The sequence below is a fragment of the Salminus brasiliensis genome, chromosome 13 (assembly GCF_030463535.1).
Source record: "Salminus brasiliensis chromosome 13, fSalBra1.hap2, whole genome shotgun sequence".
NCBI classification, from domain to species: domain Eukaryota; kingdom Metazoa; phylum Chordata; class Actinopteri; order Characiformes; family Bryconidae; genus Salminus; species Salminus brasiliensis.
Window position 1 is genome coordinate 13,504,817 of NC_132890.1, and position 10,000 is coordinate 13,514,816.

At 46.5% G+C, this 10,000-nt stretch overlaps 6 non-coding genes across 6 annotated transcripts; all 6 read left to right on the plus strand.

Moving 5' to 3' along the window:
• Window positions 1-1,301: 1,301 nt before the first annotated feature.
• On the plus strand, window positions 1,302-1,420 carry LOC140575808 (5S ribosomal RNA). Its single transcript, XR_011981068.1, has one exon. It is a non-coding gene; the product is annotated as a 5S ribosomal RNA (ribosomal RNA).
• A 1,389-nt stretch (window positions 1,421-2,809) lies between these two features.
• LOC140576188 (5S ribosomal RNA) lies at window positions 2,810-2,928 on the plus strand. Its single transcript, XR_011981415.1, has one exon. It is a non-coding gene; the product is annotated as a 5S ribosomal RNA (ribosomal RNA).
• Window positions 2,929-4,317: 1,389 nt separating this feature from the next.
• On the plus strand, window positions 4,318-4,436 carry LOC140575751 (5S ribosomal RNA). The gene has a single exon (XR_011981015.1). It is a non-coding gene; the product is annotated as a 5S ribosomal RNA (ribosomal RNA).
• Window positions 4,437-5,825: 1,389 nt separating this feature from the next.
• Window positions 5,826-5,944, plus strand: LOC140575995 (5S ribosomal RNA). Its single transcript, XR_011981243.1, has one exon. It is a non-coding gene; the product is annotated as a 5S ribosomal RNA (ribosomal RNA).
• Window positions 5,945-7,333: 1,389 nt separating this feature from the next.
• On the plus strand, window positions 7,334-7,452 carry LOC140575809 (5S ribosomal RNA). The gene has a single exon (XR_011981069.1). It is a non-coding gene; the product is annotated as a 5S ribosomal RNA (ribosomal RNA).
• A 1,389-nt stretch (window positions 7,453-8,841) lies between these two features.
• LOC140576189 (5S ribosomal RNA) lies at window positions 8,842-8,960 on the plus strand. The gene has a single exon (XR_011981416.1). It is a non-coding gene; the product is annotated as a 5S ribosomal RNA (ribosomal RNA).
• Window positions 8,961-10,000: the final 1,040 nt, after the last annotated feature.

Consider the following 10,000-nt stretch of genomic DNA (forward strand, 5'->3'; position numbering starts at 1 on the left):
AACGCATTACCCTTTCTTTTACATGTACGTCCTTGTGTTACATTTCATACGGCCTTTGGAGTCTTCAGAGTCGAAACATTTCAGCGTCAGATGCCGTTTAAGCCCACCTGCATGGCCTGCCATGGGATGGAAACCAATCAGTTGCAGTTTGGCTTAATTATAGCCAGTTGCTCTCAAAACAAAACACTGTAAAATATTCAACAAGAACTCTGTGGAGGGAATGCTGTGGATAAAAGTAACCCAAGCCTGCCAGTAGGGGTCAGTGTACGTTTGAGGAAACTGACAACATGGGGGGGAAAGTCTGTTACAGGATGTCAACGCAGAGCAGAACTACAACCAATCACAGTTGCAGCTCATGGGTGGGACAAGCCCAATATTTGCTGTTAAAAACAAACAAACAAACAAAAAAACACCTGCTAATTTAGATCACTTACTTAGGTCACATTAAAGCAACACATCACGAAAGGGAGTGAGCCGTGGGGCAATAACAGCACCGTTTCGTCACAGCCGTGATGTTTATTTCACCGTTACACGCAACCTCAAGTCATGGGCCGCCATTCATGGGTCCCCGTTCTCGTTTCGGGGGGCTGATTTCCAGTTGTATTGAGTTTTTTTAAAATTCTCCTCCCAGACCTGCCTGCATCTACAACAGTTGTTCTTTTGTCCCCCTAAAGCTTCACAGAGCTCTTTGAACTTGACATGGCGACGCCACTTCCCTAAGTCAAAAGGCTGGCTGGCCCACTCAGCCCGAGCCTGCTTCACCGGCATCCCTGCGACTCGCAACTCACCTCAGAGCGATGCTTCGCCCGGCGTGCTAGCGTGAGCTTTTTTCTTTTTTTTTTTTTGCCCGGCTTCCATATTGGTAGGAAGTAGCCTCTGCATTTATCCCGTATTCCTGTTGTACCTTAGTATGTGGAATTTAGGGGTGTAAATAAAAGGAGCCAAGACAGTTGAGAAAGATTTGTGATTTTGTAATTGTCCCGTTTCACAAGCCCATTCGACTCATGTGGCTTATGTGACTTTTATGTTGACAAGGCCGAGTCTGGCGGCCGGCGTTAGCCTTTGTTGCTGAATGTTCAAGTGTCAGCCAAAAGAGCAAGTTTTGTTGTTTTATTTTTTTTGTGAAAAGAGAAGGAGGACAGGAGAGAGCAATGAAATGTGTGATTGGTTTGAATGAGCTTGGTGGGGTTGCTTTGGAAGTAAGAAAGGAGGGCGAGTAAATGTGTGTCCCCTGTAGTGTGGAAAAGGCAGCCGTCTTTTGCCGCATGCTTATAAATAGGCTGAGTGGAAGCAGTGCTCTCGCTTACGGCCATACCACCCTGAGCACGCCCGATCTCGTCTGATCTCGGAAGCTAAGCAGGGTCGGGCCTGGTTAGTACTTGGATGGGAGACAGCCTGGGAATACCAGGTGCTGTAAGCTTTTGCCATCCTCAAGCACTTACATGCACATTCTTTCACTTGCTTTTCTTACTTTTACTCCATCTTACTTTACGCTTTCACAAATCTACAACGCATTACCCTTTCTTTTACATGTACGTCCTTGTGTTACATTTCATACGGCCTTTGGAGTCTTCAGAGTCGAAACATTTCAGCGTCAGATGCCGTTTAAGCCCACCTGCATGGCCTGCCATGGGATGGAAACCAATCAGTTGCAGTTTGGCTTAATTATAGCCAGTTGCTCTCAAAACAAAACACTGGAAAATATTCAACAAGAACTCTGTGGAGGGAATGCTGTGGATAAAAGTAACCCAAGCCTGCCAGTAGGGGTCAGTGTACGTTTGAGGAAACTGACAACATGGGGGGGAAAGTCTGTTACAGGATGTCAACGCAGAGCAGAACTACAACCAATCACAGTTGCAGCTCATGGGTGGGACAAGCCCAATATTTGCTGTTAAAAACAAACAAACAAACAAAAAAACACCTGCTAATTTAGATCACTTACTTAGGTCACATTAAAGCAACACATCACAAAAGGGAGTGAGCCGTGGGGCAATAACAGCACCGTTTCGTCACAGCCGTGATGTTTATTTCACCGTTACACGCAACCTCAAGTCATGGGCCGCCATTCATGGGTCCCCGTTCTCGTTTCGGGGGGCTGATTTCCAGTTGTATTGAGTTTTTTTAAAATTCTCCTCCCAGACCTGCCTGCATCTACAACAGTTGTTCTTTTGTCCCCCTAAAGCTTCACAGAGCTCTTTGAACTTGACATGGCGACGCCACTTCCCTAAGTCAAAAGGCTGGCTGGCCCACTCAGCCCGAGCCTGCTTCACCGGCATCCCTGCGACTCGCAACTCACCTCAGAGCGATGCTTCGCCCGGCGTGCTAGCGTGAGCTTTTTTCTTTTTTTTTTTTTGCCCGGCTTCCATATTGGTAGGAAGTAGCCTCTGCATTTATCCCATATTCCTGTTGTACCTTAGTATGTGGAATTTAGGGGTGTAAATAAAAGGAGCCAAGACAGTTGAGAAAGATTTGTGATTTTGTAATTGTCCCGTTTCACAAGCCCATTCGACTCATGTGGCTTATGTGACTTTTATGTTGACAAGGCCGAGTCTGGCGGCCGGCGTTAGCCTTTGTTGCTGAATGTTCAAGTGTCAGCCAAAAGAGCAAGTTTTGTTGTTTTATTTTTTTTGTGAAAAGAGAAGGAGGACAGGAGAGAGCAATGAAATGTGTGATTGGTTTGAATGAGCTTGGTGGGGTTGCTTTGGAAGTAAGAAAGGAGGGCGAGTAAATGTGTGTCCCCTGTAGTGTGGAAAAGGCAGCCGTCTTTTGCCGCATGCTTATAAATAGGCTGAGTGGAAGCAGTGCTCTCGCTTACGGCCATACCACCCTGAGCACGCCCGATCTCGTCTGATCTCGGAAGCTAAGCAGGGTCGGGCCTGGTTAGTACTTGGATGGGAGACCGCCTGGGAATACCAGGTGCTGTAAGCTTTTGCCATCCTCAAGCACTTACATGCACATTCTTTCACTTGCTTTTCTTACTTTTACTCCATCTTACTTTACGCTTTCACAAATCTACAACGCATTACCCTTTCTTTTACATGTACGTCCTTGTGTTACATTTCATACGGCCTTTGGAGTCTTCAGAGTCGAAACATTTCAGCGTCAGATGCCGTTTAAGCCCACCTGCATGGCCTGCCATGGGATGGAAACCAATCAGTTGCAGTTTGGCTTAATTATAGCCAGTTGCTCTCAAAACAAAACACTGGAAAATATTCAACAAGAACTCTGTGGAGGGAATGCTGTGGATAAAAGTAACCCAAGCCTGCCAGTAGGGGTCAGTGTACGTTTGAGGAAACTGACAACATGGGGGGGAAAGTCTGTTACAGGATGTCAACGCAGAGCAGAACTACAACCAATCACAGTTGCAGCTCATGGGTGGGACAAGCCCAATATTTGCTGTTAAAAACAAACAAACAAACAAAAAAACACCTGCTAATTTAGATCACTTACTTAGGTCACATTAAAGCAACACATCACGAAAGGGAGTGAGCCGTGGGGCAATAACAGCACCGTTTCGTCACAGCCGTGATGTTTATTTCACCGTTACACGCAACCTCAAGTCATGGGCCGCCATTCATGGGTCCCCGTTCTCGTTTCGGGGGGCTGATTTCCAGTTGTATTGAGTTTTTTTAAAATTCTCCTCCCAGACCTGCCTGCATCTACAACAGTTGTTCTTTTGTCCCCCTAAAGCTTCACAGAGCTCTTTGAACTTGACATGGCGACGCCACTTCCCTAAGTCAAAAGGCTGGCTGGCCCACTCAGCCCGAGCCTGCTTCACCGGCATCCCTGCGACTCGCAACTCACCTCAGAGCGATGCTTCGCCCGGCGTGCTAGCGTGAGCTTTTTTCTTTTTTTTTTTTTGCCCGGCTTCCATATTGGTAGGAAGTAGCCTCTGCATTTATCCCGTATTCCTGTTGTACCTTAGTATGTGGAATTTAGGGGTGTAAATAAAAGGAGCCAAGACAGTTGAGAAAGATTTGTGATTTTGTAATTGTCCCGTTTCACAAGCCCATTCGACTCATGTGGCTTATGTGACTTTTATGTTGACAAGGCCGAGTCTGGCGGCCGGCGTTAGCCTTTGTTGCTGAATGTTCAAGTGTCAGCCAAAAGAGCAAGTTTTGTTGTTTTATTTTTTTTGTGAAAAGAGAAGGAGGACAGGAGAGAGCAATGAAATGTGTGATTGGTTTGAATGAGCTTGGTGGGGTTGCTTTGGAAGTAAGAAAGGAGGGCGAGTAAATGTGTGTCCCCTGTAGTGTGGAAAAGGCAGCCGTCTTTTGCCGCATGCTTATAAATAGGCTGAGTGGAAGCAGTGCTCTCGCTTACGGCCATACCACCCTGAGCACGCCCGATCTCGTCTGATCTCGGCTGCTAAGCAGGGTCGGGCCTGGTTAGTACTTGGATGGGAGACCGCCTGGGAATACCAGGTGCTGTAAGCTTTTGCCATCCTCAAGCACTTACATGCACATTCTTTCACTTGCTTTTCTTACTTTTACTCCATCTTACTTTACGCTTTCACAAATCTACAACGCATTACCCTTTCTTTTACATGTACGTCCTTGTGTTACATTTCATACGGCCTTTGGAGTCTTCAGAGTCGAAACATTTCAGCGTCAGATGCCGTTTAAGCCCACCTGCATGGCCTGCCATGGGATGGAAACCAATCAGTTGCAGTTTGGCTTAATTATAGCCAGTTGCTCTCAAAACAAAACACTGTAAAATATTCAACAAGAACTCTGTGGAGGGAATGCTGTGGATAAAAGTAACCCAAGCCTGCCAGTAGGGGTCAGTGTACGTTTGAGGAAACTGACAACATGGGGGGGAAAGTCTGTTACAGGATGTCAACGCAGAGCAGAACTACAACCAATCACAGTTGCAGCTCATGGGTGGGACAAGCCCAATATTTGCTGTTAAAAACAAACAAACAAACAAAAAAACACCTGCTAATTTAGATCACTTACTTAGGTCACATTAAAGCAACACATCACGAAAGGGAGTGAGCCGTGGGGCAATAACAGCACCGTTTCGTCACAGCCGTGATGTTTATTTCACCGTTACACGCAACCTCAAGTCATGGGCCGCCATTCATGGGTCCCCGTTCTCGTTTCGGGGGGCTGATTTCCAGTTGTATTGAGTTTTTTTAAAATTCTCCTCCCAGACCTGCCTGCATCTACAACAGTTGTTCTTTTGTCCCCCTAAAGCTTCACAGAGCTCTTTGAACTTGACATGGCGACGCCACTTCCCTAAGTCAAAAGGCTGGCTGGCCCACTCAGCCCGAGCCTGCTTCACCGGCATCCCTGCGACTCGCAACTCACCTCAGAGCGATGCTTCGCCCGGCGTGCTAGCGTGAGCTTTTTTCTTTTTTTTTTTTTGCCCGGCTTCCATATTGGTAGGAAGTAGCCTCTGCATTTATCCCATATTCCTGTTGTACCTTAGTATGTGGAATTTAGGGGTGTAAATAAAAGGAGCCAAGACAGTTGAGAAAGATTTGTGATTTTGTAATTGTCCCGTTTCACAAGCCCATTCGACTCATGTGGCTTATGTGACTTTTATGTTGACAAGGCCGAGTCTGGCGGCCGGCGTTAGCCTTTGTTGCTGAATGTTCAAGTGTCAGCCAAAAGAGCAAGTTTTGTTGTTTTATTTTTTTTGTGAAAAGAGAAGGAGGACAGGAGAGAGCAATGAAATGTGTGATTGGTTTGAATGAGCTTGGTGGGGTTGCTTTGGAAGTAAGAAAGGAGGGCGAGTAAATGTGTGTCCCCTGTAGTGTGGAAAAGGCAGCCGTCTTTTGCCGCATGCTTATAAATAGGCTGAGCGGAAGCAGTGCTCTCGCTTACGGCCATACCACCCTGAGCACGCCCGATCTCGGCTGATCTCGGCTGCTAAGCAGGGTCGGGCCTGGTTAGTACTTGGATGGGAGACTGCCTAGGAATACCAGGTGCTGTAAGCTTTTGCCATCCTCAAGCACTTACATGCACATTCTTTCACTTGCTTTTCTTACTTTTACTCCATCTTACTTTACGCTTTCACAAATCTACAACGCATTACCCTTTCTTTTACATGTACGTCCTTGTGTTACATTTCATACGGCCTTTGGAGTCTTCAGAGTCGAAACATTTCAGCGTCAGATGCCGTTTAAGCCCACCTGCATGGCCTGCCATGGGATGGAAACCAATCAGTTGCAGTTTGGCTTAATTATAGCCAGTTGCTCTCAAAACAAAACACTGTAAAATATTCAACAAGAACTCTGTGGAGGGAATGCTGTGGATAAAAGTAACCCAAGCCTGCCAGTAGGGGTCAGTGTACGTTTGAGGAAACTGACAACATGGGGGGGAAAGTCTGTTACAGGATGTCAACGCAGAGCAGAACTACAACCAATCACAGTTGCAGCTCATGGGTGGGACAAGCCCAATATTTGCTGTTAAAAACAAACAAACAAACAAAAAAACACCTGCTAATTTAGATCACTTACTTAGGTCACATTAAAGCAACACATCACGAAAGGGAGTGAGCCGTGGGGCAATAACAGCACCGTTTCGTCACAGCCGTGATGTTTATTTCACCGTTACACGCAACCTCAAGTCATGGGCCGCCATTCATGGGTCCCCGTTCTCGTTTCGGGGGGCTGATTTCCAGTTGTATTGAGTTTTTTTAAAATTCTCCTCCCAGACCTGCCTGCATCTACAACAGTTGTTCTTTTGTCCCCCTAAAGCTTCACAGAGCTCTTTGAACTTGACATGGCGACGCCACTTCCCTAAGTCAAAAGGCTGGCTGGCCCACTCAGCCCGAGCCTGCTTCACCGGCATCCCTGCGACTCGCAACTCACCTCAGAGCGATGCTTCGCCCGGCGTGCTAGCGTGAGCTTTTTTCTTTTTTTTTTTTTGCCCGGCTTCCATATTGGTAGGAAGTAGCCTCTGCATTTATCCCGTATTCCTGTTGTACCTTAGTATGTGGAATTTAGGGGTGTAAATAAAAGGAGCCAAGACAGTTGAGAAAGATTTGTGATTTTGTAATTGTCCCGTTTCACAAGCCCATTCGACTCATGTGGCTTATGTGACTTTTATGTTGACAAGGCCGAGTCTGGCGGCCGGCGTTAGCCTTTGTTGCTGAATGTTCAAGTGTCAGCCAAAAGAGCAAGTTTTGTTGTTTTATTTTTTTTGTGAAAAGAGAAGGAGGACAGGAGAGAGCAATGAAATGTGTGATTGGTTTGAATGAGCTTGGTGGGGTTGCTTTGGAAGTAAGAAAGGAGGGCGAGTAAATGTGTGTCCCCTGTAGTGTGGAAAAGGCAGCCGTCTTTTGCCGCATGCTTATAAATAGGCTGAGTGGAAGCAGTGCTCTCGCTTACGGCCATACCACCCTGAGCACGCCCGATCTCGTCTGATCTCGGAAGCTAAGCAGGGTCGGGCCTGGTTAGTACTTGGATGGGAGACAGCCTGGGAATACCAGGTGCTGTAAGCTTTTGCCATCCTCAAGCACTTACATGCACATTCTTTCACTTGCTTTTCTTACTTTTACTCCATCTTACTTTACGCTTTCACAAATCTACAACGCATTACCCTTTCTTTTACATGTACGTCCTTGTGTTACATTTCATACGGCCTTTGGAGTCTTCAGAGTCGAAACATTTCAGCGTCAGATGCCGTTTAAGCCCACCTGCATGGCCTGCCATGGGATGGAAACCAATCAGTTGCAGTTTGGCTTAATTATAGCCAGTTGCTCTCAAAACAAAACACTGGAAAATATTCAACAAGAACTCTGTGGAGGGAATGCTGTGGATAAAAGTAACCCAAGCCTGCCAGTAGGGGTCAGTGTACGTTTGAGGAAACTGACAACATGGGGGGGAAAGTCTGTTACAGGATGTCAACGCAGAGCAGAACTACAACCAATCACAGTTGCAGCTCATGGGTGGGACAAGCCCAATATTTGCTGTTAAAAACAAACAAACAAACAAAAAAACACCTGCTAATTTAGATCACTTACTTAGGTCACATTAAAGCAACACATCACAAAAGGGAGTGAGCCGTGGGGCAATAACAGCACCGTTTCGTCACAGCCGTGATGTTTATTTCACCGTTACACGCAACCTCAAGTCATGGGCCGCCATTCATGGGTCCCCGTTCTCGTTTCGGGGGGCTGATTTCCAGTTGTATTGAGTTTTTTTAAAATTCTCCTCCCAGACCTGCCTGCATCTACAACAGTTGTTCTTTTGTCCCCCTAAAGCTTCACAGAGCTCTTTGAACTTGACATGGCGACGCCACTTCCCTAAGTCAAAAGGCTGGCTGGCCCACTCAGCCCGAGCCTGCTTCACCGGCATCCCTGCGACTCGCAACTCACCTCAGAGCGATGCTTCGCCCGGCGTGCTAGCGTGAGCTTTTTTCTTTTTTTTTTTTTGCCCGGCTTCCATATTGGTAGGAAGTAGCCTCTGCATTTATCCCATATTCCTGTTGTACCTTAGTATGTGGAATTTAGGGGTGTAAATAAAAGGAGCCAAGACAGTTGAGAAAGATTTGTGATTTTGTAATTGTCCCGTTTCACAAGCCCATTCGACTCATGTGGCTTATGTGACTTTTATGTTGACAAGGCCGAGTCTGGCGGCCGGCGTTAGCCTTTGTTGCTGAATGTTCAAGTGTCAGCCAAAAGAGCAAGTTTTGTTGTTTTATTTTTTTTGTGAAAAGAGAAGGAGGACAGGAGAGAGCAATGAAATGTGTGATTGGTTTGAATGAGCTTGGTGGGGTTGCTTTGGAAGTAAGAAAGGAGGGCGAGTAAATGTGTGTCCCCTGTAGTGTGGAAAAGGCAGCCGTCTTTTGCCGCATGCTTATAAATAGGCTGAGTGGAAGCAGTGCTCTCGCTTACGGCCATACCACCCTGAGCACGCCCGATCTCGTCTGATCTCGGAAGCTAAGCAGGGTCGGGCCTGGTTAGTACTTGGATGGGAGACCGCCTGGGAATACCAGGTGCTGTAAGCTTTTGCCATCCTCAAGCACTTACATGCACATTCTTTCACTTGCTTTTCTTACTTTTACTCCATCTTACTTTACGCTTTCACAAATCTACAACGCATTACCCTTTCTTTTACATGTACGTCCTTGTGTTACATTTCATACGGCCTTTGGAGTCTTCAGAGTCGAAACATTTCAGCGTCAGATGCCGTTTAAGCCCACCTGCATGGCCTGCCATGGGATGGAAACCAATCAGTTGCAGTTTGGCTTAATTATAGCCAGTTGCTCTCAAAACAAAACACTGTAAAATATTCAACAAGAACTCTGTGGAGGGAATGCTGTGGATAAAAGTAACCCAAGCCTGCCAGTAGGGGTCAGTGTACGTTTGAGGAAACTGACAACATGGGGGGGAAAGTCTGTTACAGGATGTCAACGCAGAGCAGAACTACAACCAATCACAGTTGCAGCTCATGGGTGGGACAAGCCCAATATTTGCTGTTAAAAACAAACAAACAAACAAAAAAACACCTGCTAATTTAGATCACTTACTTAGGTCACATTAAAGCAACACATCACGAAAGGGAGTGAGCCGTGGGGCAATAACAGCACCGTTTCGTCACAGCCGTGATGTTTATTTCACCGTTACACGCAACCTCAAGTCATGGGCCGCCATTCATGGGTCCCCGTTCTCGTTTCGGGGGGCTGATTTCCAGTTGTATTGAGTTTTTTAAAAATTCTCCTCCCAGACCTGCCTGCATCTACAACAGTTGTTCTTTTGTCCCCCTAAAGCTTCACAGAGCTCTTTGAACTTGACATGGCGACGCCACTTCCCTAAGTCAAAAGGCTGGCTGGCCCACTCAGCCCGAGCCTGCTTCACCGGCATCCCTGCGACTCGCAACTCACCTCAGAGCGATGCTTCGCCCGGCGTGCTAGCGTGAGCTTTTTTCTTTTTTTTTTTTTGCCCGGCTTCCATATTGGTAGGAAGTAGCCTCTGCATTTATCCCGTATTCCTGTTGTACCTTAGTATGTGGAATTTAGGGGTGTAAATAAAAGGAGCCAAGACAGTT